The sequence below is a fragment of the Lithobates pipiens genome, unplaced genomic scaffold (genome assembly GCF_037356315.1).
Source record: "Lithobates pipiens isolate NorthernLeopardFrog02 unplaced genomic scaffold, aLitPip1_a1.2 Scaffold_18, whole genome shotgun sequence".
Classification (NCBI taxonomy): Eukaryota; Metazoa; Chordata; class Amphibia; order Anura; family Ranidae; genus Lithobates; species Lithobates pipiens.
The window spans coordinates 581,991,138-582,015,307 of NW_027507758.1; the positions used below are offsets into that span (position 1 = coordinate 581,991,138).

General features: G+C 43.9%; 1 protein-coding gene across 4 annotated transcripts in view; it reads right to left on the reverse strand.

Moving 5' to 3' along the window:
• Nucleotides 1–24,170, reverse strand: part of DNMT3A (DNA methyltransferase 3 alpha) — a 346,591-nt gene that overhangs the window by 296,903 nt on the left and 25,518 nt on the right. The window contains exon 1 of one of the 4 annotated variants that reach the window (XM_077489108.1): nt 22,606–22,760. The exons of the other annotated variants lie outside the window; for them this stretch is intronic. The gene's annotated coding sequence lies outside the window, so the exon portion shown is untranslated. Of the gene's footprint in view, nt 1–22,605; nt 22,761–24,170 lie in introns of those variants that run through there. 4 annotated transcript variants of the gene reach the window in all.

Sequence of the window (24,170 nt, forward strand, 5' to 3'; positions counted from 1 at the left end):
ACACGGTTGGATTTTCCGACGGAAAATGTTCGATGGGAGCCTTTAGTCGGAAATTCCGACCGTGTGTAGGCTCCATCGAACAGTTTCCAATCAGAATTTCCGTCACACAAAATTTGAGATCTGGTTCTCAAATTTTCCGACAACAAAATCCGTTCGTGCAAATTCCGATCATGTGCCACACATGCTCGGAATCAAGTAGGGCTGAAACAACTAATCGATTAATCGGCATCTAATCGATTATGAAATCAATCGATTACTATTTTCATAATCGATTAATCGGCCAGTAACAAAATGGGGTTAAAGTTAATGAGTCTGATGATATTTACCAGATTGACCCTTTAATAGTATATATCTCCTCTAATAGTATATGCAATATATATCCTCTAATAATATATACAGTATATCTCCTCTAATAGTATATACATTATATATCCTCTAATAGTATATACACTATATCTCTCCTCTAATGGTATATACAGTATATCTCTCCTCTAATGGTATATACAGTATATATCCCCTCTAATAGTATATACAGTATATCTCTCCTCTAATAGTATATGCAGTATATATCCCCTCTAATAGTATATACAGTATATCTCTCCTCTAATAGTATATGCAGTATATATCCCCTCTAATAGTATATACAGTATATCTCTCCTCTAATAGTATATAGCCTCTAATAGTATATACAGTATATCGCTCCTCTAATGGTATATACAGTATATCTCTCCTCTAATGGTATATACAGTATATCTTCAATAGTATATACAGTATATATCTCCTCTAATGGTATATACAGTATATCTTCAATAGTATATACAGTATATATCTCCTCTAATATATACAGTATATCTCTTCTGTCTGTTATTCTCAGAAGGGATTAGATATTTTGCTCCCTAACCATATAGTTGGTTATTTATATTCATCGCTGCATATAGAGATATTTAAGAATAAATTGCCTTTTTTTAAAACTTTACATATTAGCTAAATTATACCCCACGCTTTTTTTTTAAGGTTATTAACCGATTAATCGAAACAATAATCGGCCAACTAATCGATTATGAAAATAATCGCTAGTTGCAGCCCTAGAATCAAGCAGAAAAGCAGCACTGGCTATTGAACTTAATTTTTCTTGGCTCATCATACGTGTTGTACATCACCGCGTTCTTGACGTTCGGAATTTCCGACCAACTTTGTGTGACCGTGTGTATGCAAGACAAGTTTGAGCCAACATCCGTCGGAAAAAAACATGGGATTTTGTTGTCGGAATGTCCGATCGTGTGTACGCGGCATAAAACTAACCCATCTAGTGATGTAAAGAAGAAATCGCTGTAAAAAAAAAAAAAAAAGTGAGGGAAAATAATGCAGATTTTGTACGTTTGCCCACTAACAAAGAAATGATCACTCTATCATTTTAATGGTAGCTTCATTTTAACAGTGAGAGACAGAATAACAGCAAAAATATCCAGAAAAACGCATTTGAAAAAAGTTATAAATGGATTTCCATTTTAATGAGTGAAATAAATATTTAATCCCCTATCAATCAGGGGTTTCTGGCTACCAGATGTCTTCTATAGAGGTAATGAGCTGAGATTAGGAGCATTCTCTTTAGTCTCGGTTCACAGTGGGGCGGCTTCAAAGTCACCTGACTCTGAAGCCGCCCCGCACATCGCGACTTTAGCGTGACTTGCAAACGACTTCTGTAATAGAAGTCAATGCAAGCCACTTCAAATTCACCCCCCAGTAGTACAGGAACCTTTTTCTAAGTCGGCGCAATGGAACATTTGTTTTCATATCTGCTGACATCCGTTTTTTACAAAAAAAAATGAATGAACTGAACTTCAAACACTATATATAGCTGGTTGCTAAGGAGAGGGCCAGGAAGCCAGCCACCATGTCCTTAACAACCAATGAGTGTTCAGCATCAGCTGTCAGTGGGATTCCCCCCTGACAGCTGAATGTAAAAAATAAATATAAAATTGCAGACAAAAAAAACAGCGTAGGGTCCCCCCCCCAGGCCCTTTGGGTCTAGTAAGGATTTGGAGGGGACCCCCCCCCCCCCATGCCAACATTTTTTTTTTAAATAGTGTGGGGTCCCCCTCAAAATCCATACCAGACCCTTATCCGAGCATGCAGCCGGCAGGTCAGGAAAGCGTGGCGACAAACAAGCAGACCCCCCCAACCATATCAGGCCGCATGTCCTCAACATGGGGGGTGGTGCTTTGGGGCAGGGGGGCTCTGCGCTGCCCACCCCAAAGCACCTTGCCCCCATGTTGATGGGGACAAGGGCCTCTTCCCAACAACCCTGGCCGGTGGTTGTCGGGGTCTGCGGGCGGGAGGCTTATTGGAATCTTATCGGAAAAAAACAAGAGCCAGTTTTGACAATTCCTTTAATAATAGCGCTGTCTTTACCCGGTGCCATCCTCGTCGCCACCGTCTCTTCTCGACGCTGTCTTCTCCTGCCATCTCTCCCGATGCCTTTTCTCCCACCACCATCTTCTCCTCCCACCACCGTCTTCCCCAATGTCTTCTCTCCCACGCCGTCTTCTTCCTTGCTGCCAGTTAACCGCTAAAAATATAACAAAGCCGCTGTTCTTCTGTTGCCGCCTTCCTCCGTTGTTTTGTTGTCCACTGTCTGGCATCTGTTATATAGCCATGGGGCGTGGCTATCTGATGACGTCACCCGGAGAGCCCCCCCTTGTGAAATCACAGGGGTCGGGCTCTCCAGGTGATATCATCTGATGGCCATGCTCCATGGCTACATAACAGATGCCAGACAGCTGACAATACAACGGAGGAAGACTGCAACAGAAGAACAGCGGCTTTTTCAATTTGTTTAGCGGGTAACCAGCGGCAAGGAAGAAGACAGCGGGGAAGACGGCTGCAGGAGGAGAAGACAGAGAAGGGAGAGAAGGCATCGGAGAAAATGGTGGCAGGAGGAGAAGATGGCGGCGGGAGAGAAGGCACCGGAAGAGACACCGGTGGAGAGGACGGCACCGGGAGCAGACAGCTATTAATAAAGAAATTGTCAAAAACCGGCTCTTGTTTTTTTTTTACATTTTGCTACCTTTTTGGTGAATGGGTAGGGGTAATATGTACCCGATACCCATTCACATGGGGGGGGGGCCGGATCAGATTCCGATAAGCCCCCCCTGCCCGCAGACACTGACAACCACCAGCCAGGGTTGTCAGGAAGGAGCCCTTGTCCCCATTAGAGCCCCCCTGCCCCAAAGCACCTCCCCCCCATGTTGAGGGCATGTGGACTGATATGGTTCAGGAGGAGGGGGAGCGGGGGGTGCTCGCTTGTCCCCTCCTTTTCCTGACCTGCCGGGCTGCATGCTCGGATAAGGCTCTGGTATAGATTTTGGGGGGGCCCCATGCCATTTTTTTTCCCAATTTTTTTTTTGCTGCAAATTTTTTTTTTACCTTCAGCAGTCAGCTGATGACTCATCGTTTGGATGCGGCGGACAGATTCCCAGACCTTTCCTTAGCAACCGGCTATATACAGTGTGTTTTAATGAGGAAAAAAAGGGTTTAAAAACAGATGTCAGTGGATCGGATGTAAGCGGTTCGCCTGCTAACATTCGTTTTTTGTCCGTTCCATTTGTTTTACGGATGAAAAAATAGAATTTCCTTCTGTCATAAAAAACAGAGCTTAGCGGAGACGGATGTCAGCGGTTGATCCACTATCCCATAGAGATACATGTATGTCCGTTTTTCATCCGTCAACGGATTGATGAAAAACGGATATGTGGAACGGCTGTGTGAAAGGGGCCTTATGCTTTACCCACATTCCGGAGCCAATCTGTTCTTCCAGGAGCCAAACCCTCTAAAAGCTTTGTGAAGGACAGTGCTGGAGCTTATATAGGGTTGATGTGATCAGTTCCTCCCTGGTGTAGAGTATTTGGCTGCTGTACTGGCACCTGAATGTTATTCTGTCCGCTTTATAGCCACTAATAAATTATAAATCTGAGCCCACTGTTCCATCTATAAGCCATGATGCAGAAGGAGACTTGAGCCCCTAAAATGCTTTGGCTTTCCATCTTTGTATCAATTTCAATAAACCCTTCTAATGAACTTATTCAGCAATGTAGCATGCTCATCCTTCCAATGCTCTAAGCAGGGGTGTCAAACTCAATTTCATCTTGGGCCGCAACAGCAGTATGCTTGCCCTCAAAGGGGGTTCAGGGGTTTGCTAAGCACAGATTGCAGGGCTCAGGGGTGTACTACGCACAGAGTGCAGGGCTCAGGGGTGCGATACGTGCAGAGTGCAGGGGTGCACTATGTACAGAGTGCAGGGTTCAGGGGTGCACTACGTGCAGAGCGCAGGGCTCAGGGGTGCGCTACGTGCAGAGTGCAAGGTTAAGAGGTGTGCTATGTACCGAGTGCAAGGTTAAGAGGTGCGCTATGTACCGAGTGCAAGGTTCAAGAGTATGTTACGTACAGAGTGCAAGGTTCAGAAGTGTACTGTGTACAGAGTGCAGGGTTTAGGAGTGTACTGTGTACAGAGTGCAGGGTTCAGGAGTGTACTGTGTACAGAGTGCAGGGTTCAGGGGTGTACTGTGTACAGAGTGCAGGGTTCAGGAGTGTACTGTGTATAGAGTGCAGGGTTTAGGTGTGCACTATACACAGTGTGCAACCCAATCCTCAACCCCCCAAACTTCCTTGCATCTCTCTCTCCTGCCTGGCTTGGCTATAGTAGCTCTCCATGTAGGCTGCTATACTTTGCCCTGCAGGGAGATCGATCGTTCAATCAGATTCTGGAATTCTGTCCCTGTCATGCCCCACCATGAATGTGCACAGGCTTCTGGGTTTACAAGTGACAGTGGGGAGTAGGAGCAGAAGGTAAAAGCCAGGAATGGTTGAATGAAGTTCTTCCATGTTCTGGCTGAAAAGCTGGGTGAGATAGCCACATGACAAGGTCTGGTGGGCTGGATTCAGCTCACGGGTCTTGTGTTCGTCATATGTGCTCTACAGCAATCATTCTCAATTAGGGTTCCGTGAAAGGATCCCACCACAGATTGCAAAGGGTCCCTGGAGCTGGAGCTGACTGACCTTCTGTGTAATCGTTCTTGCATAGTTCCAGGGTCAACGTCACTTTGCAGAGCTAAGATAATACCATCTATCTTTTTAGCTGTCTGTAAGGGTGGCATTCTGACCATCGCTGTAGGGATCTTTCTTTCTATTGACCACGAATATATAAGGTATTTTTCCCACTGATCCCTAATGAATTGGTTTTAATAAAGGTTCCCTAGAGACCTGAAATTTTTGGGGGCAAAAAGTTTAAGAAAGGCTGCTATTATCTATATAGATTTCTCCAGGGTCCCTTTGTGATATTTCTGTTGACGGAAAGTTGCCTCCACAAAGGTTTCCATTTTGGACCAATGATTTTTGTGCACTCATAAGTCCAGCGATCCTACAATACACATCTTCTCAGGTGACAACGCTCATGCCTGGCGAGCACTTCATTATAGAAGTAGCTAATTTAGTCAACCTATATCCAGAAGCACTGAGTATTTTACGAGGGCTCTGACAGAGAATTGGTGGAGTACAGCAAAGGAGGTTGGAGACTGGGTTAACAGAAATGTCTGCCACGTTGCCTTAAATGACATCAAGGAACACAGACTTCCCTGACTACAACAATAAGTGCCGAAAATGGCGCCATCAATTGCAGACCTTTATTTGCTCGCTTCTGGGGTCTGCCCAGCCCTAAAATGCCTTTGTAGAGACAATAATTAATTTCAACACTTTCAGCTGACAAAACCACGGGCCTTTACAATACTAAACGTAGACTAAACTAGACGTCCAGCATAAATGGAGGACGTCCTGACCCCCATGTCACATTTTTCTCCCCACCCTGCAAGTTATTGTTTGTTTGCCTTGTGGAAAATGAATGCCATTGAGGTGCTTAATGGCTAACCGAGGCCAGCTAAGGTTACACGCTTTTTACACCACCCAGCCCCTTTCTTAGTTAATCATATCCTGCGGGCAAGAGACAAGTCAAACTCCATTCCAGTCGCTGTGAATTTTTAACACTCGCGGAGGCCATGCTGCTTTCTGACTCAATAGCCTTACACACGTGTATATAAACACACCGGCCTGTAAATGCTATTTACACATGCACATGGATCTGCAAAACATATTTACACCCCCCGTCATGAGGGTGATAGATAAAGAAAATAAAAAGACAGAAAAGTCTATAATTCTTGGCACTGGAAACCTTTGTAAATTTACGTATGAACCCAAGCTCTCCCAAGTGTCACAATACCAAAAGCCGCCTAAATACATTAGACCTCTCTAATAAAGGTTTGTTCCTTAAGGCCTCACGCACACGTATTAAAATACTCCTAACTAGGCTGGATCGTATTGCCAGGAGCTGGCAGAAAAATCACTGTAAAAAATGCTTCTTTTTGCACGTTTACAGACACATGGCCATGAGCGTAAAACGTATTCTACTGGTCAGAATATTAACTCATTTTGACCACTGGAATAAATGTACGAACATATGCGCACATTTATTATATGTGTAATAATATTTATTATATTATTATGCTCATAAGCTCTTCTCCGAAGGCAGCTTTAGTGCGCTTTTTTCTGCCCCTAGAAAAATGCAGATACTCACCTCCTGCCCATTGTATAGTAAAATGACGGCGGGCGGGATCCCTTCTCGTTCTGGGACAACGTCATATGTTGTCGCGCAGTCTCGGTGCACAGCGCAGCTATGACGCAGCTCTTTACCCATGTGATCGGCTGTGTCCAATCACATGTAAGCATGGAAGTGCCGGTGATCGGTGTGAGGCGAGGAGAGCTGATTAGTGGCATCTTCTTACAGGGAAGACCTGTACAGGTAATCAGGGCACTGATCATCGGAGCCCTGATTACAGTGCAGCCCCAACAGTGCGCAGCAGTGATGCCAATCTGTGCCCATCAGTGACATTAATCTGTAGAAGAAAGAAAGGAGGATCCCCTATGTGGTGGACTCTTGAGGCACGAATTTAATCAGAAAGGTTTAAATAACGTATATAGGTAATTATAAAGTATTTATTTAGAAAAATAACAAAAAGAATAAGGTTTATATAAAAAAATGTTAGAACATCTATTGGAACTAGTACATCGTTATGCATGTAAAAATACAATGCGGTTATTTGGTTTCTCATACCCTACGCGTTTCAGAGTCTGTAATTTCCTCCTTCTTCAAGGGTGAGAACAGAGAGAAACCATATTTAGATGTTCAAGAGGTGTATGCTGAACACTCCAATAATTGGAACTTTAAAAACATGTGCAGGGGTACAGGTATCTCTCAGATCTTCACCCCATGGGTCCCCGGTGGCATAAACATGCACAGATGGTTAACCACTTGCCGACCGCCGCACGACGATATACGTCGGCAGAATGGCACGGGCAGGCATATTGGCGTATATATAAGTCCATGCCTGCCCGCGGGTGGGGGGCCCGATCGGGCCCCCCCCCGGTGCCTGCGGCGGTCGGCATTCGTTCGGGAGAGATCAGGGATGAGGGGACGGCCATTCATTCATGGCCACCCCCTCGCGATCGCTCTCGACGAATGGAAATCCCCCGTGACATCACTTCCTCTCCTGTAATGTAAACACAGGAGAGGAAGTGATGTATTCTCTCCTCCGTGTCGGTATTTTCCGTTCCGACACGGAGGAGAGCGGATCGGTGAGTTGCACCAACACTCTACACACACAGTAGAACATGCCAGGCACACTCACACCCCCCCTTTACCCCCCGATCACCCCCCCAATTACCCCTGCCCCCCAGTCACAGTGACACCAATGTCATTTTTTTTTTTTTTTTTTTTTTTTTTGCATTGGTGTCATTTGTGACTGTAATAACTGTTAGGGCAGTTAGAGTTAGCCCCCTTTAGTTCTAATGTACCCCCCTAACCCCCCCAATAAAGGTTTAACCCCGTGATCACCCCCCGTCGCCAGTGTCACTAAGGCTGGGTTCACATTGCAGCGGTTTATGAGAACGAATGTGATTCGCACCGCACTGCAGTGCAAATCACATCCGATCTCTGTGCGATTCGAGTTCAGCCATTCGCCGCACCCGCCGCACCCGCCACACCCGCCGCACCCGCCGCAAATTCGCACGGGACCCTTTTTTTGGCCCGCAGCAGAATCGGATCGCATGGGTGTTCACACCATGCGATCCGAGTTTGCAGATCGCACTGCGATATGCGAACTGATCTGGGGGTGTCAGTAACATTTCACTGACACTCCCAGCAGTTCGCATAGGGCAGTGTGAACTGCCGCCGGGAGGCATGCGATGCGGGAACCCGCCGCGGATTCGCGGCGTTTCCGCATCGCTCCAGTGTGAACCCAGCCTAATAAGCGATCATTTTTCTGATCGCCGTATTAGTGTCACAGGTGACGCTAGTTAGGCAGGTAGGTATTTAGGTTCGCCGCAGCTTTTTATAGCGCCAGGGACCCCCATATACTACCGCATAAAGCCCCCTGATTGCCCCCTAGTTAACCCTTTCACCAGTGATCACCATATAACTGTTACAGGTGACGCTGGTTGGTTAGTTATTTTTTTATAGTTTCAGGGCACCCGCCATTTATTACCTAATAAAGGTTTAACCCCCTGATCACCCGGCGGGTGTCATTTGTGACTAATAACTGTTAGGGCAGTTAGGGTTAGCCCCCTTTAGTTCTAAGGTACCCCCCTAACCCCCCCAATAAAGGTTTAACCCCGTGATCACCCCCCGTCGCCAGTGTCACTAAGGCTGGGTTCAGATTGCAGCGGTTTGAGAACGGATGTGATTCGCACCGCACTGCAGTGCAAATCACATCCGATCTCTGTGCGATTCGAGTTCAGCCATTCGCCGCACCCGCCACACCCGCCGCACCCGCCGCAAATTCGCACGGGACCCTTTTTTTGGCCCGCAGCAGAATCGGATCGCATGGGTGTTCACACCATGCGATCCGAGTTTTCAGATCGCACTGCGATATGCGAACTGATCTGGGGGTGTCAGTAACATTTCACTGACACTCCCAGCAGTTCGCATAGGGCAGTGTGAACTGCCGCCGGGAGGCATGCGATGTGGGAACCCGCCGCGCATTCGTGGCGTTCCCGCATCGCTCCAGTGTGAACCCAGCCTAATAAGCGATCGTTTTTCTGATCGCTGTATTAGTGTCACAGGTGACGCTAGTTAGGCAAGTAGGTATTTAGGTTCGCCGCAGCTTTTTATAGCGCCAGGGACCCCCATATACTACCGCATAAAGCCCCCTGATTGCCCCCTAGTTAACCCTTTCACCAGTGATCACCATATAACTGTTACAGGTGACGCTGGTTGGTTAGTTATTTTTTTATAGTTTCAGGGCACCCGCCATTTATTACCTAGTCTCACTAGTGTACCCCTAAATTTAGGGGTGTCTACTTTCCAAAATGGGGTCATTTGGGGGGGGTTTGTGCCATCTTGGCATTTTATGGCCTTCAAAACTGTAACGCCCTTAGAAAGCCTGAAGGCGGTGCTTGGTTTTCGGGGCCCCGTACGCGGCTAGGCTCCCAAAAAGTCCCACATATGTGGTATCCCCGTACTCAGGAGAAGCAGCAGAATTTATTTTGGGGTGTCATTTCACATATGCCCATGGCATGCGTGAGCAATATATCATTTAGTGACAACTTTGTGAAAAAAAAAAAAAAAAAGTTTGTAATTTTCCCGCAACTTGTGGCAAAATATAAAATATTCCATGGACTCAACATGCCTCTCAGCAAATAGCTTGGGGTGTCTACTTTCTAAAATGGGGTCATTTGTGGGGGTTTTGTGCCATCTTGGCATTTTATGGCCTTCAAAACTGTAATAGGTAGTGAGGAGTGAAGTCAAATATTTACGCCCTTAGAAAGCCTGAAGGCGGTGCTTGGTTTTCGGGGCCCCGTACGCGGCTAGGCTCCCAAAAAGTCCCACATATGTGGTATCCCCGTACTCAGGAGAAGCAGCAGAATTTATTTTGGGGTGTCATTTCACATATGCCCATGGCATGTGTGAGCAATATATCATTTAGTGACAACTTTGTGAAAAAAAAAAAAAAAAAAAAAAGTTTGTAATTTTCCCGCAACTTGTGGCAAAATATAAAATATTCCATGAACTCAACATGCCTCTCAGCAAATAGCTTGGGGTGTCTACTTTCTAAAATGGGGTCATTTGTGGGGGTTTTGTGCCATCTTGGCATTTTATGGCCTTCAAAACTGTAATAGGTAGTGAGAAGTGAACTCAAAAATTTACGCCCTTAGAAAGCCTGAAGGCGGTGCTTGGTTTTCGGGGCCCCGTACGCGGCTAGGCTCCCAAAAAGTCCCACATATGTGGTATCCCCGTACTCAGGAGAAGCAGCAGAATTTATTTTGGGGTGTCATTTCACATACGCCCATAGCATGTGTGAGCAATATATCATTTAGTGACAACTTTGTGTAAAAAAAAAAAAAAATTTTTTTTTTGTCATTATTCAATCGCTTGAGGCAAAAAAATAAAATATTCAATGGGCTCAACATGCCTCTTATCAATTTCCTTAGGGGGTCTACTTTCCAAAATGGGGTCATTTGGGGGGGTTTTGTACTGCCCTGCCATTTTAGCACCTCAAGAAATGAGATAGGCAGTCGTAAACTAAAAGCTGCGTAAATTCCAGAAAACGTACCTTAGTTTGTAGATGTGACAACTTTTGCGCAAACCAATAAATATACAATTATTGACTTTTTTTTTACCAAAGACATGTGGCTGAATACATTTTGGCCTAAATGTATGACTAAAATTGAGTTTATTGGATTTTTCTAATAACAAAAAGTAGAAAATATCATTTTTTTTCAAAATTTGCGGTCTTTTTACGTTTATATCGCAAAAAATAAAAATCGCAGAGGCAATCAAATACCATCAAAAGAAAGCTCTATTTGTGGGAAGAAAAGGACGCAAATTTTGTTTGGGTACAACATTGCATGACCGCGCAATTACCAGTTAAAGCAGCGCAGTGCCAAAGTGTAAAAAGACCTCTGGTCATTTACCAGCAAAATGGTCCGGTCTTAAAGTGGTTAATGGTTTGCAACTGTCATCAAAATGAAAGCCCTGCTGTAGACACAAAAACAGACCCCTCGTCCTACGCCCCAGGGGGGGTTGTTGGCAAGCTGAAAGATGAGGGGAACCTGGGGGCACACTGGGGTCGGGAAAGAAAAAAAGCCCTGTTATTATTGAGCTACTGCCTGCATCGAACGAATAGAGCAATGTGAAACCGCAACTCTGAACCAGCTGATCTTATTGCGGCCGCTCGTCTCTTCATCCAGCCATGAAATGAAAAGGATGCAGATCCAATCTGTGCCCATCAGTGATGCCAATCTGTGCCCATCAGTGATGCCAGTCAATGCTGCTTTTCAGTGCCGCCTATCTGTGCCACCTATCATTGTCCGATAGTGCCACCTATTAGTGCCCATCAGTGCCACCTATCAGTGATCATAAGTGCTGCATATCAGTGCGCATATTAGTTCCTCCTCATCAGTGCTACCTGATCAGTGCCCTTCAGTGCCGTCTCATCAGTGCTCATCAGTGTCTTTGTTTTTTAGCAAACAATAAAGACCCAGTGGTGATTAAATACCACCACCAAAAGAAAGCTCTATTTGTGTAAAAAAAAAAAAAAATGACAAAAATTTAATTTGGGTACAGCGTGTCATGACTGCATAATTGTCATTCAAAGTGTGACAACGCTGAAAGCTGAAAATTGGCCTGGGCAGGAAGGGGGTAAAAGTGTATTGAAACGGTTAAAAAACTGATCTGAGAGCCTGATGTGCATGGACACATAGGTCAACATACAATGGTGGTTAAGGGCATTAAAAAATATGCTGTACACCTGTAAAAGCAACGTTTTTATGCCCATGTGCATGAGGTCTTAACACGTACGTTTTTGTATTAATGAAGGAGCAAAGTGCAGAGCTGTAGGTGATGTCTATCTCAGGGGAAACAACACTCAGTGGCTAAATTGATTTCTTGTCAAGTTCGGCCAAGCCTGCGGAGGGGCAAATATCAGTTCACGCCCTCGGTTCAACTGTACATGGTCAGATTGGGCAAATGGCTTAATCACTAACCTGACACCTATAGTATATGTAAACACTCACCTTGTAAAACAACCCATTCTGTATAAAATGCGGGCAAAACATTTGTGTATAGATATTAAAAAAACAATATGAACACTTTTTCCCCTTTCTTTTATAAGTAATCTCTGTTCTCAGCTGCTTAAAGTGGAGCTCCCCACTTTGGCACCTTTTGGGGGTGAGAGGTAGTGGGTACCTGGTTTTGACAGGTACCCGCTCCCACTTTTGGATGAACGGGGAACTCATCTGAAAGTTTGCCCCTCCCCCCTTCTCCTTCCCCCATCGCCGAGCCATTCACCACCATTCGCCGAGCCACCGGAGATGCCAGTGGCAACACCCAAGAAACAATTGAAAAATTGCCTTGGGCGAAGACACTGCTGGATTAGTGGACAGGTGAGGTGAATCTGAGACAGCTTTATGCCCTGTACACACGGTCGGACTTTCCGACGGAAAATGTGCGATCGGGCTGTGTTGTCGGAAATTCTGATCCTGTGTGGGTTCCATCTGACTTTTTCCGTCGGAATTTCCGACACCCAAAGTTTTAAATCTTGTTCTAAAATTTTCCGACAACAAAATCCGATCGTTTAAATTCCGATCCTGTGTAGACAATTCCGACACACAAAGTGACACGCATGCTCAGAATAAATTATGAGACGAAAGCTATTGGCTACTGGCCTCTTTATAGTCCCGTCGTACGTGTTGTACGTCACCTCGTTCTGAACGATCTGATTTTCCGACAACTTTGTGCGACCGTGTGTATGCAAGACAAGTTTGAGCCAACATCCGTTGGAAAAAGATCCCATGGATTTTGTTGTCGGAAAATCCTATCATGTGTACAGGGCATAATTGTCAGCTGCTACAGTATTTGTAGCTGCTGACTTTTATTTTTTTTCTGACAGAGCCTGGAGCGCCACTTTAACTCTTCATGACTAAGACTGGGTTCACACTGCAGAGGTTTATGAGATCGGATGTGATTCGCACCGCACTGCAGTGCAAATCACATCCGATCTCTGTGCGATGCAAGCTCAGCCATACAGATAGTATGGCTGAATTCGCATTGCATCCGGCCCAAACTCGCGCAGGACCCTTTTTTGGTCCGCAGCAGAATCGGATCGCATGGGTGTTCACACCATGCGATCCGATTCCTGTCCGAGTTTGCAGATCGCACTGCGATATGCAAACTGATCTGGGGGTGTGATTAACGTTTCATTGACACTCCCAGCAGTTCGCATAGGGCAGTGTGAACTGCCGCCAGGAGGCATGCGACGCGGGAACCCACAGCAGATTGGCAGCGTTCCCGCATCGCTGCAATGTGAACCCAGCCTAAGAGTAAAACAAATATTAAATGCCTAAGCACAATTTTGCAACTTTGACTTGTGTTAGCAAAATGGTATATATCACCACAACTACTTTGTGTTGATTATACCGTTTTTTTTTTTCAGGATATTAACTGTGTATTTTTTCTTACTACCATGACCTACTGCTTCTGCAAATTGCAGTGATACCACATAAGTGTAAGTTAATTGTTTTTACCCGTAGTACAGCCCAGAAACAATAGCACGCATTTTACTTTTTTCAACACACGCTAGAGCGGCATGATTATTCGTTAAAAGATTGCGATCTCGATTCAACCCCCCCCACGATCTTAATCCAGCAATTCAGCGATTCATGTAACAAGTACAAAGCCATTCCCTGCTCACAGCTGTCAAAAAAAAATAAAAAAAAAAAGCAGCCCGCAATGTTTATCAACATCATTGCTCAGCGCAGAAAGAGAGATAAAAAGAAACGCTGGGGTTTATTTACTAAAGCTGGAGAGTCTCACTTCTGCATAGAAACCAATCGGTTTGATAATGACCCCAAACACCTCCAAGACGACCACTGCCTTGCTAAAGTAGCTGAGGGTAAAGGTGATGGACTGGCCAAGCATGTCTCCAGACCTAAACCCTATTGAGCATGTGTGGGGCATCCTCAAACGGAAGGTGGAAGAGCGCAAGGTCTCTAACATCCACCAGCTCTGTGATGTCGTTGTGGTGGAGTGGAAGAGGACTCCAGTGGCAACCTGTGAAGCTCTGGTGAACTCCAAGCCTAAGAGGGTTAAAGTGATTGTAAACTCTGTACAACCACTTTTACCTAAAGGGAAGCCTATATTAAGACTTACCTGTAGGTACTGGAAATATCTCCTAAACCTGTACGGTTTAGGAGATATTTACTATATATGTGTGCACCTACGTCATCGGTGAATGCACATTTTAGATAGGGCACAATTGTGCCGTTTCTAAAGGGATCATGCCGACGTCACGCGACTCCGGCCAGTCACAGAGCCAGAGTCCGTGGTCCCGGAAGGAAGAGGGGTGAAGATGGACGCTTCCAGCCAGCGGGGACAGCGGTGACATTGCAGGCTTCGTTTTCAGGTAAGTGACACATAATGGGTTACTATGCCATGCACAGTGGCCCATTATGCTTTACCTTTGCAGGGAAATAAAGAGGAAGTAAAAACCCATCAGGGTTTTCTTCCTCTTTAAGGCAGTGCTGGAAAATACTGATGGCCACACAAAATATTGACACTTTGGGCCCAATTTGGACATGTTCACTTAGGGTGTGTACTCACTTTTGTTGCCAGTGGTTTAGACATTAATGGTTGTGTGTTGAGTTATTTTGAGGGGGCAGCAAATTTACACTGTTATACAAGCTGTACACTCACTACTTTAGATTGGAGCAAAGTAAAATTTCTTCAGTGTTGTCACATGAAAAGATGGAAGAAAATATTTACAAAAACTTGAGGGGTGTACTCACTTTTGTGAGATACTGTATGTTTCACATTGAAAAAAGCGCAAAATGTAAAACATTTAAATTTAAAAAACAACTTGCGGTAGGTATCTGTAATTGGTATCGATGATTACTAAAAAAAAAAAAAAAAAAAAAAAGACCCTAATATAACTTAATGGTAATTTTTTTATTTCTTTACACATTACATTATTTTTCATTACGTTTCTTCAAATTTGATTGAAGCAAATAGTATTATGTCTTATTTATTTATGTCTTATTTTATTGCCATCTTAATGTTCAGGGGTTAAAAAAAACGTGCTTCTCACTTTATCCAGAATCGTGCAGCGTTAACCCCCACTGACACTTATACTAATACTAATTAAAAAAAATCCTGCCCAGAATATGCTGACCCTGACCTTTGACACTGACCTTTGACCCAAACCCTAACCATGGCACTGACCTAGATCAAACTTTGTTTCTCAGTGTTTCTCAGTCAAGGCACCCTTTAAAATTATAGACAATCTCAATTCTAAAATGTAAAAACTATTCTAATCACATTACAGCAGCAACATCCACATGTAGGACACCCAATGTTAGGCCTCATGCACACGAGACGCTGTTAAACGCGTGTTCAGATGCAGTTGGACACTTTTTTCAACTGCCCCTGAACTCTCTCAATGTTATCCTATGTGTCCATGCACACAGTCTCGTTTTTTGCCGTTTTTATGCAGTTGCATTTAACCTAGTTTTTCCAGAAGCAAAAAAATGGGTTCAGATGCGAAAATTTCCACGTTTCAGACGCAAAACGCGGCTAAACGCGGCAAAACACGGAACCCGCGTTTGCGTTTATAAGCGTTTTTAAAGGAACCCAATTTTTTGGACCTGAAAATGACATTTTGTGACCCAACTTTGGGGCCACTTATTGCCAGGAACCCCAAATTCAGTATGTAGACACTGTGGAACTAGCACTACAACATATCCAAATTTGAGGTTCCTATCACCAAGTGACCCCTAGATAGGGGGCCCCAAATTCGGGTCGCAAAATGTCATGCACTTTTCTGCATCAGAGAATGACATTTTGCGAACCGAATTTGGGGGCCCATATCTTGGGGCCAATTATTGCCAAGAACCCCAAATTTGGTATGCAGACACTGTGGAACTAGCACTACAACATATCCAAATTTGAGGTTCCTATCACCAAGTGACCCCGAGAAAGGGGGCCCCAAAATTGGGTCACAAAATGTCATGCACTTTTCTGCATCAGAGAATGACATTTTGTAACCCGACTTGTCGGGGTAGGTACGCAGCTGCACATACATGTTTGTGAAATATCCAACAGACATTCGCTGTCCCATCAACGGATGGGTCCAATATCGATGAGCTCTGACTCTGGACCTCTCACGAAATTTGCGACGACGTTGCTGTCTCATCAAGAGCAACATCAGGAGCATTTCCTGACATATATTCAATATGGGATCCATTTCAAAATATAAACCACAGAAAGAGAGGCAAATGCAAGTCTACAACTGCTCTCTATGCTGCTGCTGCTGCTCACTCTGATTAAAATAGCAGAAATAGTTAAAAAAAAACATGCTTTGAGAGCTTGGGGAGGGTCTACATGATGTTATCTTTATAAACGCTTATAAACGCAAACGCGGCTAAACGCGGCATGCAAACGCGCGTTTCTAAATGCGCGTTTCAGCTTTTTTTGAGCAGAGTTTTCACCTGCGTCTCGTGTGCATGAGGCCTTAGAGGTGATTTTTTTTCCTTCCATAGCAAATACACTTTTGTACACTGGTACTGACTAGTATTCCAATGTTTCTCTTCTCCCTCAATTTCTCTCCATCAGTCAGCTAATGTCACCCCAGTGCTGAGGGACAGGGGCAGAGGAGGGTCAAACAAGGATGCTGTGGAGGCGACAGACATCCTCCTTATTAACGGATGACGTCATTGTTAGGATGCCAGGGTCTAGAAAGTTGTAATAAAAACCCGTGGCTTTGTGTGACTAAAAGGCAGGCTTGATCCACCTGCTGTCCTATATACAATTTTTGATCGATTTTTAGACACCCCTGTAGAAACCTCAAGGTACTCTGGTTGAGAAAGGCTGATCTAGGTATTTTTCTTTATTTTTTATTATTATACTTATGTTTTATCTCTTCAATGAGAGAGAAAGATATGTATCAGTCCTCTCCATTGACACAGAGAGAGAAACACAGGGGCAGGCTTCACAGTGACTGATCACTGTGGTATTTTACAACAAGAAATTCGTTTAGTTGAAAAATCAACATCACTTCCCAAAAAGAACATTAATACACTTGATTCAAAACAAGGCTTCGGACACGCTTTGTTAACCACTTGTCGACCAGCGTACGTCGGCAGAATGGCACGGACAGGCAAATGGGCGTACAGGTACGTCCCTTTAAATTTGCCACCGTGCCAATGCGCCACCGCGCGCGCCGTACAGGTTCGATTGCAGGTCCCGCGGACTCAATCGCTGCGGGCACACCCGTGATCGTCTAACGGGGAGGAAGAAAGGGGAGATGCTAATGTAAACAAGCATCTCCCCGTTCTGCCTAGTGACACTGTCACTGATCTCTGCTCCCTGTGATCGGAGCAGAGATCAGTGACGTGTCATACACAGCCACCCCCCTCCCCCCACAGTTAGAAACACTCCCCAGGGCTCACTTAACCCCTACACTGCCACCTAGTGGTTAACCTCTTCACTGCCAGTGTCATTTACACAGAAATCAGTGCATTTGTATAGCACTGATTGCTGTATAAATGACAATGGTCCCAAAAATGTGTCAAAAATGTCTGATGTTTCCACCATATTGTCGCAGTCACGATAAAAATCAATGATTGACCGCCATTACTAGTAAAAAAAATAAAAAATATTAATAAAAATGTCATAAAACTATTCCCTATTTTGTAAATGATATAACTTTTGTGCAAACCAATCAATAAACACTTATTATACCAAAAATATGTAAAAGAATACTATAGGCCTAAAACGGAGGGAAAAAAACAATTTTTTATATATTTTTGGGGATATTTACTATAGCAAAATGTAAAAAATAATGTGTTTTTTTTTCAAAATTGACGCTTAATTTTGTTTATAGCGCAAAAAATAAAAACCACAGAGGTGATCAAATACCACCAAAAGAAAGCTCTATTTGTGGGAAAAAAAGGATATCAATTTTGTTTGGGAGCCATGTCGCACAACTGTGCAATTGTCAGTTAAAGCGTTGCAGTGCCGAATTGCAAAAAGTGCTCTGGTCTTTGGCCTGCAAAATGGTTCGGGGCTTAAGTGGTTAAAGCTCTCTGAACACCAGTCAAAGCTCCTGTCACTAAATAAAATGATTAGCTGACAGTCCTGTTTACACTTGCTTTTGATTGGTGAGTCTTCGGTGGGGCTTCAGTGAGGCTTTGATGGAGCTTCAATGAGGCTTTGGTGAGGCTTCATGGGGCTTCGATGAGTTTTCGATGGAGCTTCAATGAGGCTTTGGTGAGGCTTTGATGAGGCTTCGGTGGAGCATCAATGGGGCTTCGATTAGCCTTTGGTGGGGCTTTGATGAGGCTTTGGTGAGGCTTTGATGGGGCTTCAAGCGAGCTTGGCCATAGACTTCTATGGGGGCTTTGAAGATGCTTTGAGGGCTAGTTTACACTTGCTTTAAAACATGGCTTGGGCAAGCTTTGTTAAAGCTCTCTGAATGCCATTCAAAGCTCCTGTCACTAAATAAAATGATTAGCTTACAGTCCTGTTTACACCTTGCATTTGCTTGGTGTTTCAATGAGGATTCGGTGGGGGTTCAATGAGTATAGGGGGAGCTTTGATGGGGCTTCGATGAGCCTCTGGTGGGGCCGGTGAGGCTTCAATTTAGCTTCGGTGGGACTTCAAGCGAGCTTTGCCATAGACTTCTATGGAGGCTTTGAAGATGCTTTGAAGCACCACTAAAGCAACATGGAGTATAGTTTTTGAAGCAAAGTCGAAACAAAGCAAAGCAAAAGCAAGGTGTAAACAGGACTGCAAGCTAACCATTTTATTTAGCAAAAGAGGCGTGAAAGGAGCCTAAAAACTCTTTGGAGAAAACAGGACTTTGAGAGATGCTGAGACCTTCATTGAGAGATGTTGAGACCTTCATTCAGAAAGATTTACCAAGACATATGTACGTATATTATAAAATACTATTTACTAAAAATTCTTTAAAATGGTTAATACGGGGTAACCATTCCCTAAAAAAACATACAAAAAGTTAAACACATCCTATTAACTAACGCAACCCCAAAATAGAGGTTCTCCCCGAGGACGCACTGGTCTGTGCAGGCTAGTGTGAACGAACCCTTAATAACAACAAATCCATTTAAATAATCTTGAAAATAATAAAGAAATAAAATTGACCGAAAATAATTTTAAAGCTGTCTTTAGCAGCCATGGTTGTCTAAAGAAATAAACCTGTGTAAGTTTGCATGTATTAGTGCATTCCTCTGCTGACCTACACTGCCACTAACTACACAATATGCTGGCCAGTTTTCACAAACAGCAATGACTTTTTTTAGGCCTTTAAATCCAGAAACGCTGCAGTAAATCAGTAATCTGCTGCGACACTAACATTACAGTTAACCCTTTCCTTGCTCCCTCTCTTAAATACACAACACACGACTCCCGCCCTGGGAAAATATTTCAAATAATCAGAATTGTTTAGACTGAAGCCAGCAGCTGCTACGGAGCATATTATATACAAGGAGAAGCGTAAACCAAGAATGTCAGAATGTTATTGATGGCGGCTCAGCACCGACCAATCATACTCTTCTTATTAAGACCCCTTTCACACTGAGGTGGTTTTCAGGCGCTTTATTGCTGGAAATAGCCTGTCATTTACTGCAGTGCAACATTTCACACTTGTGAGGTGCGCTTGCGGGACGTTCCGAAAAGTTCTGCAAGCAGCATCTTTGGGGCAGATTGGGATCGCTGTATTTAGCGCTGTCAAAACATCCTGCCCATTGCAATGCATGGGCAGCGCTTCCAAAGCGCCTTAAAAATGCTTTCAAAGTGTCCTAAAACTGGATTTTTTATCTTTTTTTGGGGGAGGGGTTAAAACCTCCCCGCTAGCAGCCGAAAAGCGCAGCTAAAACAGCGCTAAAGCGCTGCTCACTTTAGCCGCACTTTAGCGCTAATGATGCTGTCAGTGTGAAAGGGGTCTAAAGGGAAAGTATGGCGTGTGTGTAGTGTGAGTTATTACCATTTCACAGAACTTCTGGTTTCTACATGGCGTTCTATACACATCGATCAGACATAACTTTACGCTTATTGACAGGTAAAGTGAATAACGTTGGTTGTTATCTCATTACAGTGGCATCTGAAAGTCAGTGGACTATATCAGACATCAAGTAAATATGTTGTCCTGAAGCTGATGTGTTGAAAGTAGAAAAATGGGCATCGCAGTTTGTTGTGTATGGGGCTGTGTAGCTGCAGATCGGTCAGGGTGTCCATGCTGATCCGTGTCCATAGCCAAAAGTACCTACAACTGGAATGTGAGCATCAGAACTGGACCACGGAGCAATGGAAGAAGGTGACCTGGTCTGATGAATCATGTTTTCTTTTACTTTATGCCTTCATAGTGCAGCACAACAAATATATATATATATATATATATTAATAAATTCTAGTGTCACTCTCTCCAATTGTGAAAAATTCTGAAAAAGAATCCTGTCCACTTGTATACAAGTGTCCATCTATATCTCGTCTTCCACCAACAGTGTTCAGTGATAGATCCTTCCTCTTGGGTTGCATGGGCTCCCAACACCAGGTTAAAAACCTGCTCACCTCAAAATAGAAATAATCAGGCCCGTCACCAAAAATCACTCTGCTCCTGAGGAGAGCTGCTTTCTTTCATCTTGAGTCTCAGTTATCTCTCACCCTTGTGTTCAAGTTCAACAACCAGACCATAGGAAACAAAGAGGCAGATCCATAGTGCTTTCCCATTTGACTATTTATTAAAATCCCCAATGGAATACACTTACAAGATAAAAAAGTAAAAAGTGCTTGTTGGTTGAAGACGAGATATAGATGGATGCTCGTATATGAGTGGAAACTTGAAAGGATTATTTTTCAGATTTTTTTTGTCCAAATTGAGCATCATTTAAAGCACCACGGCCTACCCGAGTATTGTTTCTGACCGTGTCCATCCCTTTATGACTACAGTGTACCCATCTTCTGATGGCTCCTTCCAGTAGGATAATGCCCCATGTCACAAAGCTCAGATCATCTCACCACTGGTTTCTTGAACATGACAATGAAGTCACTGTACTCCAATGGCCTCCACACTCACCAGATCTCAATAGAGCACCTTTGGCATGTGGTGGAACGGCTGCTCCAGAGCTTAGTAAATGAGCAGAAGCTGTGTTGACTTTCATCATTCAATCATGTGCAAGCAAAAAGGCTGTTTTGTTTTTTTGTTCATTTTTTTACTTCCCTTGCATGCGATTGGGTATTATTTTCAAAGTGAAGCTTTACCTCATTTACTAAGCTCTGGAGCAATTGCACTTGCAGAGTGTAACTACGCTTTGCAAAGTGCACAGCCTAGTTGCCTTTAGTAAATCAACCCCATTGTGTTGTTTGACAGAGTTCTGGCAACAGGCCTGCTCTGATAGTGAGGGACGGTGAAGCGCAATGGGATTGATTTACTAAAACTGGAGAGTGCAAAATCTGGTGCAACTGTGCATAGGAACCAATCAGCTTCCAGGTTTTATTGGCAAAGCTTAAGGCTCCTTTCACACGGGGCAGATCAGTGATGATCCGCCCTGTGGATATCCGCTTGCTCAGCACGGATCGCTCGGTCGATCCCCGCTGAGCAGGCAGAGGACAGGTCCCTCTCTGCACACTGCGCAGGTACGGACCTGTCAGAGCGCCTCTCTCCCCTATGGGAGATCGGATGACGATGGACCGCAGTGTCCGTCATCACCCGATCCAATACAATGATGGATGGAAAAATAGGTTTTTCCTCCGTCACACTTTTTCGGATCGGAGCGGGTCGGATGTCAGCGGACATGTCACCACTGACATCTGACGCTTCATAGACCTCTATGGAGCATCCGTTCAGGTCCGCCTAAAAAAAACAACAGGCGGACCTGAACGGATCGGCCATGTGAAAGAGGCCTAACTGAACAAGTTGAAGTTAGAAGCTGATTGGCTACCATGGACAGCTGCACCAGATTTTGCACTCTCCAGTTTTAGTAAATCAACCCCAATTTTCGTAAAGAACTACAAAGCGGGGGAATGTAAAAACTGCTGCCCCCCAAGCATATAGAAAAAACAAAAAACACTGAATATTAAACACGCAGTGATAACATTTCATACTGAGCATATTTGCATAATTAAATGAATCATTAGCACCAGTAGCAAAGATGGCACCATGCGGCACACAGCTTACATAGAATCTTTCATGCATCTGTAACTTTTTTTGTAATATATATATATATATATATATATACTGTTAATAAAGCTATGTTCCCATACATGCCTCATGTACAGGCCAAATATTTACACAATAAAAGACGAAGGTTTACATTTTCTTTACAATACCCCGTTCTGGATGAATGATCAGAGCCGCTTTAAACCCAGCGAGGCGTCTATTACTAAGAAGCATTGGCGGTATTGCTTTCAGTGAAATAACTAAAAATAGATCCATGTGATCGTTCCCCCTGCCAGGTTCATACATAGCTCTCCTGTCCCACGAATCAACTTACTCTGGAAAACCGATCGTTCTGGAAGTTTCATTAAGCGGCATCCATATTTAAAGGTCTCAGCGATGGAGTCCCTCTCTCTTCTCTCCACCACCAGGCCGTAGCTCAACAGTAGAACGTCTTACGAAGACTTGAGACATGTGCTGTCCCTTTAAGAGGAGACAAGTTCACTTATAGAGTCAAACAAAGTCACTTCCGTGTCTCTCTCTCCTCCTCTCTCTCTCCCTCTCTCTCTCTCGCTAACAAGGTTGAGGAAGTAGCGAGGCTCTTGAGGACAGAACCTTCTAGGACAAAAGTGAGCCGAGGACTTGGCAGCCCGACATGTGGCGGATTCAGCGCGATAACAAGTTTATTGCAATAAGAACAGCAGAAAGTCCCGGGACTCCCAGACAATCTCTATAGAGATGTGAACAAGCGAGGACGAATCTCCCCCACCAGGGGGGGGGGGGGACACACAGAAATAAAAACCTGACAGAGGGTCTAATCCATCCCTACTCCATCAAAGGGCAGTTGCTCCAGAGCTTAGTAAATGAGATAAAGCTTCACTTTGCAAAGAATACCCAATCACATGCAAGATAAATAAATAAACCCCTCCAGCGTGAAAGGGGTCTAAGTGGTGTTGGCAGCAATCATGTTAAGCCTATTAGTAGGCTGATTACATTGATTATTTCATTTATATATTGATTTCACACATATATTGAATATTGTGCTGATTATATATATATATATATATATATATATATATATATATTTTATTTTATTTTTTTTTTTTTTTTTTTTACACACAAGGTGGCACAGGAAGTAAGAAAAATACCTTTCTAGCATTCAATTATTACTGGTTTTAGTAATAACTTATGATACCAGCAGTGTGTGACTCCCCTTTTCAACTGGCATAGAATTGTATTATTTTCATAATAATTATAAGCAGATGTCCAGAGTATCCCCTGCTTGTAATGGCAGAAGGTTTTTTATCTTAATGTATTCTATGCATTAAGATAAAAAAACATTCTGTGTGTAGCAGCCTCCCCAGCACCCCCTAATACTTAACCACTTGCTTACTGGGCACTTAAACCCCCCTCAGTCCCAGACCAATTTTCAGCTTTCAGCGCTGATGCACTTTGAATGACAATTGCGCGGGCATACAACACTGTACCCAAATGAAATTTTTATCATTTTTTTCCCACAAATAGAGCTTTCTTTTGGTGGTATTTAGTTACAGCTCGGAGTTTTATTTTTTGCTAAACAAACAAAAAAAGATGCAAAAAAATAAAAATAAATAAATCATGTTTTAATAGTTTGTTATAAAATTTTGCAAACGGGTCATTTTTCTCCTTCATTGAAGTGTGCTGATTAGGCGGCACTGATGGCTGCATTGGTGGGCACTGATGGGCTGCATTGGTGGGCACTGATGGGCTGCATTGGTGGACACTGATGGGCTGCACTGGTGGGCACTGATAGGCATAGTTAAGGCGGCACTAATAGGCACAGATAAGGCGGCACCGATGGGCACAGATAAGGCGGCACTGATGGGCAAAGATGGGCACAGATAAGATGGCATGGATGGGTGG